The 13,349-nt window shown below is 39.6% G+C and overlaps 1 long non-coding RNA gene across 1 annotated transcript in view; it reads right to left on the bottom strand.

The window, feature by feature from the left end:
* Window positions 1–9,301, bottom strand: part of LOC141741838 (uncharacterized) — a 52,175-nt gene extending 42,874 nt beyond the window's left edge. The window contains exon 1 of the long non-coding RNA XR_012586498.1: window positions 9,025–9,301. This is a non-coding gene — a long non-coding RNA (uncharacterized LOC141741838). The remainder of the gene's footprint in view (window positions 1–9,024) is intronic.
* Window positions 9,302–13,349: the final 4,048 nt, after the last annotated feature.

The following is a 13,349-nucleotide window of genomic DNA, read 5'->3' as shown; positions in this document are numbered from 1 at the left end:
GCTCTACGTAACAGACTGTTGGCCTGGGTCCCATTGCAGACTGGAATTGAATCTCCACTTTTTCAGAGAAGAAGGTGCTTTCAAATGAAGCGATTTGACCTTGTGCTCTTCCTGTTTAGCATATTTGTTCATGAGAGGCTCCCATCTCCTTTGGACAAAGTGGTGCTTTGCTCTCCTCTTGGTCTCAGTGACTATTGTTTGTGTACTAAGGACAGACAATGCAAAGAAGCAGCTGAGAGGACAGAAGGCAAGCCTACAGTGATTTCAGCATCATTTTTGGTACCATACCAACTATAAGTATGTCACCATCCATAAAACCAGAAATATGAATTTGTTTTTCCATCAGAAAACCTACATCCTTTATTTTACAGCTAATAACATTCCATTGCTGACAATCTCTACATCAAGTTCTGTTTCTTTCCCGCTTTACTTCCTTAATTAAAAAAAATATTTAGATGAAAAACAGTGAGGACTTCAGAAATTATTCTAGCTAAAATTTTTTTAAGCACATTTAAATATTTTTCTTCCTATTTTATTCCCCCCAAGCAGGTTTCCTTGTGCTAATTATCTTAGTTCATTGTGTCTTCTTGGGAGTTCATGTGACAATGCTGTTACAATACAGAGTATGCTTTGGCAAAATGAGGTAGTTTATTTTACAGAAATGCTTGTGAACGGAAGGACCAGCAAAATTGTGCTATATTCACTTCAGTAGATGAGTGTGATATTGGGACATGCAAAATTTAAAAGCCAAACTCAAAGGTAGATATCATCAGGAAATTTCCTTAAACCAAGAAAACAATGATTAGAACTGAAATACTTGTCATCCTAGTTTGAAAGTTTGACTTGGTTTTAAAATAACAGGGTAAGAACCTGAAAAAGCCAGAGTCTTGGTGTCGGAGTTTACACCATTTTCAATAAAAGAAACACCACTCTCTTCTCTTCAGGGGTCAGATTCCAGAAACTCAAAAAAAAAAAAAAGAGTGCTCCTTTTTAAATCAAAGATAAGACTCCCCTCAACTTGGACGAAAGCATACTCAGGCTAGAGAGAAACAGCACAAAGTAGAAGTTAGTCTGGTCTCCATGGCAGCCTAATTAGGTAAAATTTGTTCCCCCTTTTCCCACATAAGTTACCTATTACTAGAAAATAGCCTTGTGCCCCTGATGAGAAAAGTAGCATTAGTGTGTGTGGTAGTACAATAGAACATCCTGATCACTATGTCTATGGATAATTCACTGTATTCCTCCATTGTATGACTGACTGCATTTTTAAACTACCTTGGTGCTAAAAAAGTTTTCATCCCCGTTTTCTCAAATGGGAGTTTCTCCTCCCTACCTGCTAGCTTCTTGCTCCTAGTTATCATCTGACAAGATCAAAAGCTTAAAATGCACTCTTCTGCTCTTTATGCTCCATACTCCAGTACAAGTGAGAAGTGGTGACATTTGCTTTAATAAAGAACTACATTAAAGAACTACACATTTGTCTGGGAAGCTTTTTAGCAACTTTGTACCCAGTGTGAATTTATGGGACACAAAGCAATTAAACAGTAACTGGTGATTAGAGTTTGTGAGTTTTATTGTTCTATAAACTGTATAAATCTAATAAAGTTTATTCAATATTGCAATTAAACAACCCTTTGGTTTTATCTGATAAGCTAAGTGATCTGTAAGCTAAACTGTTGGCAAAAGTATTTCCCTAGTTACTCCTAAACTGTACCCATGGCATGTCAGACAATGAATAAGCATCATAATAAATTAAGGCAGTAGCACTGGTGTTCATTTTGTATCCCTATTCTTCAATAATGAAATTCAGTAAGAAGAAAGTACTGTTTTTCTATGTTGTTCTCTACAGCTATAAAACATCAACAAGCAAACCACCAATAAACAGGAAAGCGTGAATTTACTGGGGCCATATACTAATCCAAATGTTTATACGGCCAAGGAATCTCTTCTGTAGTTGAAATCCTTGTGTTGGTGCCAGACTTCTACATGTTTGTTCACGCTTCACCTTGAACACCTGTCATCTGGAACACTGTAAATACTTTGTCTACCCTAACTGCAAAGAAAAGCTAGCAAGGTTAAACTCCTCATTCTACTTTGCAGTAGGGTAGCTTGGGGTAGTCATGGTGCACATGAGCTGAGGGGATGGTAACTTCTCAGAACAAACTGAGTCAATCACTTTGCAACTGTTTAACTGTGTCCCATACACCCAAGTTATCAGAAAGGAGGAATTCTCCTCCAAAGCCAAATAAGCACTTTTAACAGAATGTGACTTTGCTGTTATTCACATGACACATGCCAGAGATCCTAGGGATCTCTGGATACAAGGAAAACTCCTGTTTTGGTGGTTTTGTTGGGAAAGGTAAGTGTATCTACTTCTGAAACAGCTCTAGCAAGTATCTTTAAATAAGCTTCAGTTTATGGGAGGTCAGTTTTTCAGCTACATGTACAGCAACCAGGCTTTTCAAAGGGGAGAGCTTCATAAACCAGCAACAATTATCACCCTTCCTTGAAGAGTAACTAGAGATTAACATATACATCTTATTGTGACGAGAACTGGTTTGCATGCTAGTCTTCCTGTTCCCTTCCACTCTGAAAAACTCTGAATTGTTTAATTTATTTATACTTTGTACCTGTCAATCACTTCCTCTTGTATCCACTAAAAATATACTGCTTTTGTCACCTGGTACTTACAGTTTTCTTAATCAAATAAGAATATGCTATTTTACTAGTCCAAGGAGGGAAATATTTTGCATGACTGTATTTAAAGTGAAGCTGCTTCTGTGCCAGAAACCAGCAATTTCTACATGTTCCCAATATAAGAGGGAAGCGAACAGTGAGAATTCATCTTGAGTTAAGCAGCAGTTCAAACACCTATTTTTTTTTTCCCCCCTGGTAGCAGTAAGCATCTTCTCATTAGCTAATCCTGAAGTTGAACATGATCAACAGCTTTCTGCAAAACTGATCTATACATGTGATCAGCAGAAAAGTTAGTTTTACTGCCTGATGGAAACTACTTTAAATAAATGCAGTCTATGCTTACAGCAGCACTTAAGACTGGTGGAATGAAACTTCAGACCCTTTTTACCGGGTTGCTATTCAAATGATCTTCTTTGGAAACTGAAATACAGCCAGTCAGCTGAGACTGCTTTTGCCAATTTAGACTTCTGATTTCTAATTCATAGAAAATAAATACCCAACCTGAGTGTTTTAGAGGGCTGTTTTTGCACTTTTGTAGCAAGGAAGGGAATTCCCTGTGTTTTATAAAGAAAGGAGGAAAGCTTTCTTATAATTGAGGCTGGTTTCATAGTTTTGAACTTGTAAAATAATTAAACTCATCACCTGTATGTTCGGGCCAATTTTAAGTAACTCTTAACTGGAAATACAGCAGCTGACAAGGCAGGGAGATAGTGGAAGTGCACCCAGAGGCATGCAATACAGCATTTGCTGTTTAGGCTTGGTATTGAACCCTGCATAGAAATCAAACTGAAAACCAAGAAACCCACGTAATGTGAAAAGGACATTTTTCAGTCATTTTTGGAACTGAAAAATCCCATCCAGAAAAAAACAAATTACTGAAATCAGGTAGAAATATTGTGGGAGACAGTTTTATAAGCGTGTGGAAGCTTGCTCTGTCCCAAGAGCTTTCCGGACAAATAACACAATAAAGGAGGAACGAAAGTGAGTTAATAAGCAGGAACTCCTTCAAGTTAATCTAATGAACTTTTTTGGGACAGAAGGAACTAACACCTTGAATAAAAAAGTTGTGCAAAGCAGATACAAGCTTGAACAGAAAACTTTGATGCAAATCACATTTTTCTTACTGAGAAAAGGACAAAGTTTAATTTAAATACAGATCATTCAGAGCAAGAGGGACACTCCTCCTCCTTATCCAGAGATTCTTACCCGTTGAGATACAACCTATCATTTATATTTATGTCTTTAAAAGAGAGTTTTAATTTTTTTTTCTAGCATATATTTCTGCCAACTAAGTAAAATGATCAGGAGAATACGGAAAATATTAGCATCTTTTAGTGGCACAGGATTCTGAATATGCTAGCTGTCAGGCAATTAGTCCATCTGATTAGCTTCCTTAAAGATAATTTTAAAATTTGTTCCAGGAAAATTATGTATTTCCCAACAAATTTATCACTAATATGCTCATTCAACAGTTTTGCTGCAGCTGGATAAGACTTCCCCTAACAGATACTCAGGGATTCCCTTCTTATGAGTATTCATTTCCTTACAATGGTAATACCTACAGATGAACCAAGTCTCTTATTGATACTTGGCACATATTTTAGATGGAGCCCTTTTGAAAATATAAATATCTTGTTTAGATAGAAACTAAGAGAAACTTAATGTCATTTCAAAAGTATCCTCAGGAGTTATTCAGGTCCACTGTTCCTTGCAGTCTTGCAAGGAAAGAAGTCCTTACAAGGAGCATCACTGCAAGAATATTAGAGTATTTAGTTGTGAAACTCACAGTAAAAAATTTAACCTTTACTATTAAATTACACAGCTTGGATTAAACAAACAATGAGCAACACTCTATTTTGTCATGAAAGATCAAAAGAGACTGAATGACAGATAAGAGGTTAATGGTAGGTAAGAAGCAAATTAGGTCTTCTGAGACAAGATCCTTTCTACACAAAATGTAAATGTACCACAGGTTCCCAAACCGATGAATCTGACAAAACAGAGATGGTATTATCTAATGACAAGTATTTTCATGGCTCCAGATTTAAGTAAAGCACATTGACATTTGCTTTGGGCAGCCAGGTGTTGCTTATTCAAATGTAATAACAGTTGCCTAAACTGCTTTACCAATGTGGCTCCAGGACATTAGCATTCTACTGAAGTCATTAAGATGAACTTCCTATTTTTAGCAGTCCAGAAAGCATATTCTGCCAGAATTACCTTAACATTCAAGCAGCAAGCAGTTAGGGGAGCTGAAATTGCATTTGCTAAAATCTAAAGCCTGACAGTTCAAATGTCAGATGTTTATAGTGACATGCTGATGATTTTGACAAGTCCTCTCAATCTCCCATACATAATTTTTGCTTTCATGGTGGAAATGTGCAATACTTACTCAGACCCAGAAATAACACCAGCTAAAAGGGGGCCAAATAAGACAAGTTTCCAGTCCAAAAGCAGCTTAAAAATGAGCAATGAATGATTAAATAAACAAACCAAAAATGAGAACAGAGCCACTAGTGTACAAGGAATGTAAACATTAAGTGTATTTTTAAACTTTTTTCCATCCGCAGAATGGTGCAACACCTTAAATAACGCAAATGTTTACTCTGGAAGTGAAACAGAGGTTTGTAAGCACCATCTTAATCTTTTCAATTGATATGCAAATGTACCTATATTGACAAAGTTTTGTTAGTTTAATCTGCTCAGTAAACCAGTAATGATCGATTAGTATCCAATTTGTGGAGTTATAATATATTCCTAGGTGTACACATAGATACACATTTCCATTTTGTATGTACCTATAAAAACATACATATTCAAGTTCCCACTACACAAAGATATGGCTAGTTAGCCTAGCAATTACACTGAAGTAGAAATCCGTGATAAGAAAATGCATTCTCAGCTCCTCTGACAAACATATTGCCTCCAAGGTTAAATGAAAAATCAGGTTATTCAAGTGTACGTCGATCTTTTGCATTGTGATCCATTTAAATCAAAGATTCCTCTTTTTGTTTGTGCAGTTGGGAACCCAACAAGGCTTACAATGTCAATTGAGACATTTGGATATGAAACTAATACAAAAATATTTCTACTACTGATAGTACTTAACAGGAAAGGTTAGTGTGAGAACTGTAAAACAGAGGTTAAGTCCTGGGCAATTTTCTTATATTCAACAGAGATAACATTCAGGCTTTGATATATAGTGTCATATGCAAGTAAAAGGCAGCAATTTTAAACAGAAATGCTATACATTTAAATATTTTTATTCTTGTAAACAGTTAGGGAAAACAAGAGAAATCTCCTTCTGAAGTACCTGTGTCAAGAGGCAAAATGTTCTCCTGGAAACTTTCTCCTCATTTTCAAGATTGCTATGCAGTTCCTTCCACCTCTAGAAATATCACTAATTACATATTTCAATCACGCCGAAGATAGGTGTAGCCATACAGATGGCTGATAGAGTAAATACAGCAATTGGACTGCTATCCAATCCATGCATCTATTCTGCACATGTAAATACACATTCTAACATTTTTATTTGATGTCATTATTTCCTTGAAAGCTACATTTCACAAGAATGTATTTTCTCTCTGAATTGTTTAGTAATAATTTGTACAGTTGTGATATCCCATCTTGCTTTCCCCCCAAGATGCAGGTGGGAAGAACAACCATATTAGATCAGATCATACACATTCATTGAGCCAAATAACCCAATAACAATAGGGCTGCATAGAGAGACATCCCTGAAGAATATTCTCCAACACCAAGGAATTTGCAAGACTTAATACGTGTTGGACTCTATGATCTTAAGGGTCTTTTCCAACCTCTATAATTTCTTTACCATAAACATGGGACTCCTTTTCCACCCATTTAACAAAACTGAAGGGAATTTGCATTGCCTCACTCTTGCTGCAAGAAAACAGCAATGCACCAAGACCACTGCCACCGCTTAACTGGAGTGTGGTAGCTGCAGTTACCCAATTGTGCGAGCCATAACACTGCCAGAAGGGCTTCAAACAGTGGGAGCCACAGTGAGAAAGAGATTAAGGACCTGACTCCACTGACCACAAGAAGCAAATCTTTAAACAACCAAGTTACATTAATGTCTTCCAGGGAGAATGGTACTACTTGTTTCTCTAATATCTTTTTAGATGATCTGCACTACTTTTTACTCAGTGTAATATTGTCTTTCAAGTACAAGGTACCTTTATTACCAACTTGTCTGCATATCTTGTGCCTGGGCAGGAGAACATTTCACACATACCTAGTTTGTCTGAAGACAAAGAGCATTCATTACTGATTTCAATGAAAAAAAATACATTCATGATGTGCATCCTAAAGCTGTAGTTTCACAGTCACTTTAGATCTCAATAAAATTGCATCATCACTGAAAGAACAGATCTTCCAAACATCTCCCTTTTCTGGTGCAGAGCAAGCAGTGAACAAGATTAGCAACAGTATTTGTCAGTTTGCTTCATGGAAAGGCTCTTTTCCACCTAGACTTGAACTTTCTCTTTTTCCTGAGGCCTGGCAGTCTCTCTGACAGTCAGACATCCCACCTTCTGACTGCTTCCCATCACCTACTCACCTTACTAGGCAGCACCAACTGCTTCAAGCATCCAGATACCGACATACCCTCACTGGGTTCCTCATGCTATTTTCTTGCAAATACCGCCAACTTAAACAGTTCCTATTCTCAGCTGCACCCACATTGCTCCTTCCACTGTGCCAGCACAACTGATGTGCCAAATGTGCAGTGAATAAGATCAGGGAACCAATCCATCTTAAAATAGCATTAAAAATAAATGATTAAGTGTTCTAGATGGTCACAGATTATTCCAAAGAAGTCCTTCAGTTCTGTCCACACAAGGTGGTGACAATTAACAGGTTTTAAAAGATGAAATGTTTCCCTAGATTAAGTATGGTGAGTCAGTAACTCTACTTAAACTGAGTGAATATCACACATGGGATTAGAGCTCAGGAGTTTTTGGATAAAAAGAGTATTAAAAAGCCCATATTTAGTAACGAAAGCAGAATTAGAAAGAGTAAGAATATACAAAAATAGTAATAAAAAGGAATCCAGTGAAGTGAAACAGCAAAGTCAACAAGATACCTTGCACTTTGAAGCTAGGAATGCATTTTCATTCTGTGCCTGGCACAGTGGGAATCCTGGATCATGGCTGGGGTCCAATACAAATGGAAATAGCATAGGAATAAAGAGTGACCCCACACCATACATTCTCAAAAATAGCACATCCTCAGTAGAACAAAATCACTTGTTTGGGAAAAAAACCCAAAACATTGAAACACACCCTGAGGCAAAGTATTAATTTCACAACACTTAGCAACTATAAAACTAACTGGTAAAATTGGTCCTTGGTTGAAGCCACTGAGCTTTTTAGATTGGAATTAATCTGAAGAAGCCCTGAGAAGCAGACAATGCTATGGGGAATACTCCAAATGCTTTGGAGGAACAATAACTATATAAATATTGTGTGCAAAGCACCAGAGGAGAGGCAGAATTACTATGGTTATTGAAGCAAAGTCTTCTTGTGACCACAAGAACTGCCCGTGCAAACAGTAAGACAGACCATTGATATCTTTGCATATCACCTGTGTGACAGTTGAATGCAAAAAAAAAAAACCAAAAAAAAAATCAAAATCTCCACATTTTGTGCTTTCAAATGTTTACATAAAAGTCATAGCACCACTACCACAGGAACTGAAAGCTGAATTCACTTATGCATTAAAATTTAGAAAAAAATCCTCCTTTTCAAAGGTTAAGGAAAAGCTTGCGTCTGTGTTTGAAGTTAGCAACTGAGGTGTATCTCTAAAACTGAGCAATCAACTAGCTTGAGCAGGCTCTTTTTTCTTGTAATTAAGAGAGCAACCTCACAGATGATACTGTTAGCAAACCTCAAGTAGGAAAAACTGCCTTTATTCCTTTTCCTTATCCTTTCCTTTGGCCAAGTACATATAGAGCACACATTTAAAAAAGGAAAGGAAAATGGGAAAGGCATTGAAAAGGTGACTGTGAGAGTCCCTTCCCTGCTGGCCAGGGCTCCCTGTCACTCACAGAAAGGGCACCAGAACTGCAGAAAAACAGAGGCAAGATGACTACCAAGGGTGAGGCTAGTTCAACCTTGCCCTTTGATCCTCTCCTTTTGCTGAAACCTTTTCATGAAGGCAGAATTACTGTGTCACAGCAACATTGCTACTTGCAAATAGCCTCCTTGAGAGGGAAAACCAGAAAGAATGACAGAAACCAGCCTCTGGCGAGGTGACGTTTTAACTTTTCAGTATCAAAGTTATGCATCAACCTTGGCATACCTGGTGCTCCTGAGTGGTCCTGTGCTGTCAGGAGAGCTACCAGCTGCCTCAGGCTGAGCACGTCCACAGCAGGTAGTGCCCTCCTCAGCTCAGAGAGCCAGCCACCTCAGAGTGGCTTTGCAGCACCAAGATGGCCGCCTCACTGGCCGATGGCAGTCACAGCCTCCCCAGGGCTAGGTGGTGGTGGGAAAAACAACCCACTCACCAGGCAGATCCACAGCAAGACTCTCTCCTGGTCTGAGGCTCCAGCAGAACATCAGTCCACAGGTGAGTGTGCCCGTAGCAGGTACAGCCACAGCTGAGCTGGAGATCATCACTAGCACCTCACAGCTTAAGGGGAGCTGATAGCCTACACTTGTGTTTAAATGGAGCCTCAGGTCTGTGGGCAGGGTGTGGGTGGTGCCCCCACGTGAGGTTGGTCACGGCTATTAAGTCCTCAGGGTGCTAACAGCTGTCTCTCTGGTGGTGGTCGTCACAGGCTCCAGCTGTCCCAGAGCAGAGGGGAAAATGGCTGCCTGGTCTGGCTGGGGGTGGGGTGTGGTGACAGGCTGTGACATCAACCACTCTATAGTGGGGCACTGGTGGGGAAAATGGCTGCCTTGCCTCACTGTGGGTGGTGGCAGGCCTTGGCGCTGGCCTGCCCCACTGAGCCCTGCATGGCCACAGGCAGGGTGCAGGGCAGGGAGAGGAGACAGACATCTTCCTCCCTGCTGATGCTGCATAGCTGTTGTCTGTGGCCCAGTGCATCTTTCAGCCCCTCTTCCTTCAGGGCCAGAGATGAGGAAAGTGGCCCGTGGCCCAGCAGTGGTGGCCATCCTGAACCCAGATCAACTGTGCATGGCCGTCCCCTCAGCGGTGTCGAGCCTCGGAGGACTTCCAGCACCACAGCAGCTCAGTTGTGATGCCAGTTAATATTCAGGCATTATGGCTTTCTAAGCTATTCTATGGGATTTCTGGTGTGCAGCTTCAATCTAAGACTCCTGAAGGGTGGGAAATACCATCAATAAAAAAATAAGCAATCAAAAGCAAATAATCAGACATCAAATTACAAGTTAGTGGATCCCCAGTGTAAAATCAGATTCACCTGACTGCTTTTCTTATTAATGCGGCTCATTTTCTGCTCATGATAGGATTAACAGGAAAGAAACAATTACTGGTTAAACATGAAGGTTCAAAACTGAGTAAACTTTAATTTGTAATCAGCAAAAGCCCCAACTCAGCCATTGCATTTTATAAATAGCAGTTTAAATTTGTTACATGGGATTTGTTATTCAAATGGGAAAGGAAGAAGGAATTTAAAAATCAATGTAAGTGGGCAGATGAAAAATTTAAAGATAGTATGTTGGAAATGTTATATGAGTGTCAATTTAAAAAAAAATCCCCTCAAAATACCTTAATCTATTTAGTTTGTGATGCAAGTGTGCAGTAATAACAAGAAATAATTTAATCTACTCTAAAATTTCCCAAACCGAGGCAAAGAGGTTACCCACATCTCTTAGTCATTAGGATAGAGAGATATTGTTTTGTTGACCTATTTACAAAAATAAAAAGATTAATTTTGATATAGATTTTAGGACAAAGATGGGGATGATAACAAGCAAGGGCTGGCTAATGTCACCAGGCACTGCTAGTCTGGGATCAGGTCTCCAAAGGGTGTGACAGAAGCCAGTTAGACCGCCCCCAGTTTATGCCTCAGCTTTTCTGCCTGTTGGCTCTGAATTCCCCCCACGTAGGTGGGAGTTCCCCCTCTGAGTCACAGGGTAGCCTGGCAGCCTTCCTGATTGCATCCCACCCACAGCTCCGCTCACAGTGAGCACTGCCTCAGCAGCCTCCCTCACCCAGCACAGATACTACACTTTTTCTGTCAACACACTGTGCCTTCGTGGGTGTAAGGGCTCGCACGGGAAATGCTCCAGCGTGCTTCTGCTTGTGGTTGTTCAGCAGTCCTTGCAAGGCCCTTACAGGTTGTGCAGACTTACGGACTGTAGCTATGGTTAAGCTGCCCGTACTGTGGAGGAAAGAAGTACACATTCAAAAATCCTAGGTTATTAACTTCAAAAGATGGTTCCTAATATCCACATGCAAGAGCTTTGTGGCTCTGGTTGGGAACGCATTTCAGTGGAAAGTAGCATTTTGTACTTTATGCTTCTCTATGCGGCGCTCTAGGTGGCCTCATTTCAGACCACATCGCTTCATCCCCAGGAGCTGGTGGAATTAACAGAATGCCCTTGCCAGCTTAGCAGAGATGACAGGAACTAAGGAGCTGCAGGACTGTGACAGAGGCAGCTGGGTACAGTGCACAGTCTGCGCTGTCCTTACTCAGCAGTGATACAGGAGCTCTTAATCTCTATTGTCCTCCTTACAACACCTTTAATCAACAGCCATTGATGTCAATGTTTTCTGTGTAAAAAAAAAAAAATCAGTCAAATGTTTGGATGCTCCAGGTCTTTGGTCAAGATGTTTCTACGCAGTATTCCAGAAATAGCAGAGCTTTTATTTACTCTGTAGCACTCCGCATTAATTTGCCAAGTGCCATTACGTAACAGCAATTAATTACATTATTTCTTCATTACTAGCTGTGAGCATAGACTGTTTTCACAATGTGTTGAAATGCATTTCTGAAGCCCTTCTTGGTGGCTCTGAAGGGAAGATAAATGAGGACAAGCAGAGTGCCTAGATTAACAACAAATGATAAATCCAGGCCCCTTCATTGAAGCCAAATTAAATATCCTGTTGTAGGCCTTGACCTAAATCCAGCTACTTGTTATTTTCCTTGTACTTTTTCACTAAACAGATTTTTTAAAATATCTGGGTCTGCCATGTAAGTAGGCTATACACTTCCTTTAGACATATGTACCTTCAGAAATTCTTGCAAGCTATGGATAGTTTCAGATGGCCTCAAAAGTTGCCAATAATTTTGCTGGAACCCAAATTTAGTTCTCCAGCTGAAGAGAAAAACTCATGTTGTTAAGAATAGTGGTTTATCTACCTGTTTTAAATACTACAAGCTGTATCTGCTTGCAAACAACTCCAGGATACTGTCAGGATATGAATCTTAGTTTTAATCTTAAAAAACTACCTCCTTTGCTGCCTTCCTTTTTTAAATTTTCTTTAGTTATTCCTACATTTTAGTATACCAATGTGTCCAGAAGAAGTGTGTAAGCTAGTTATTGTCTACTATGCTACCATATATACTATACTATACTGTTTCATCAGAATTGTACTGCCTTTCAAGCACTTGTAACTAACAGCCAACACTGTATTGAATTACTTAGAAGCGTTTAATGCATTTAATCTTGTCTGGATTTGAGGCCTTAAAATCTTTCTATTTTCTTTTTTTAGAGCTTTCGTATCTCTCTATATCTTCTCTGTAATAACTGGTCTCGCTGTCTCTAGGATTCAGTCTCCTGTATTAGAAAAGACTCCTGTGTCTCCTATCTCATAGATTCAAAAGCACCCCTAAACTACACTGACCTATTTTAGCACTGTATCATTGTCAGAAAGGAGATTTGCCGGATGTCTTAGATATTTCATTTTTCCCTCAAGGAAACTGACCTATCCTAGAATAAAACAGACATTGCACAGGAAGGACCAAATTCTGTTTTCAGGGACAATGAATTTACAAGAGAAATTGTCTGAATTGTCTGAGTCTTGGAAATTAATTTGTATTCATACTGGTGCAACTGGGATCAGAATCTGGCTGAAGATCTACTCTCAAACTAAAAGTTTTGCCAGCTGGTTACTAAACTGGGTGCTAAACTGAGTCCCTGGGTGTTAAGTGCCTATGTTTTAAATTGCTTTTGGCCCAGGTTGTAAAAAAGCCCAGAATGCCTGCACTGTCACTGATTTTTGCATGCTCTTTGGGCTTAGGTTAGGTGCCTCCAGGATCCTCCCTCTTCTTCCCTCAGCCCTGATTATCTTCTCCTCCATATCGCAGTTTATTTATTTATCTTCTGTAGCTCCTACCTTTTGTTTTTGACTGGTTGCCCAGCTGATTTTATTACGTTCACAAGGAATTCCTTTCTCCTCTTTGGCCCTGGTGAAGCTTCCAAGTGATCCCTGACCATCACAGGCCTGTGGCCCTTGCAAGCCAGCACTGCCACCTGATCTCTCTTTGCTCTCCTTTGCTGTGTTTGCTGACTCCACATGTGCTGAGCAGCACAGTGATAAAACAATTCTACAGCTGGAGCTAGAACACAAGCAAGATTCAAACCATCACAGTGTAACTTACTTCTTTGTTGCTCTAAATAAGAATGATGCATATGGAAAGAAAAGAAAGTGCATCTTTGTTCCTCCCTACCATCTGTAAGCTTTTAAGGCTATGT

The sequence above is a fragment of the Larus michahellis genome, chromosome 4, assembly GCF_964199755.1.
Source record: "Larus michahellis chromosome 4, bLarMic1.1, whole genome shotgun sequence".
Taxonomy (NCBI): Eukaryota; Metazoa; Chordata; class Aves; order Charadriiformes; family Laridae; genus Larus; species Larus michahellis.
Note: the sequence above shows the minus strand (reverse complement) of the source record. Positions and strands in the feature narration are given on the sequence as shown.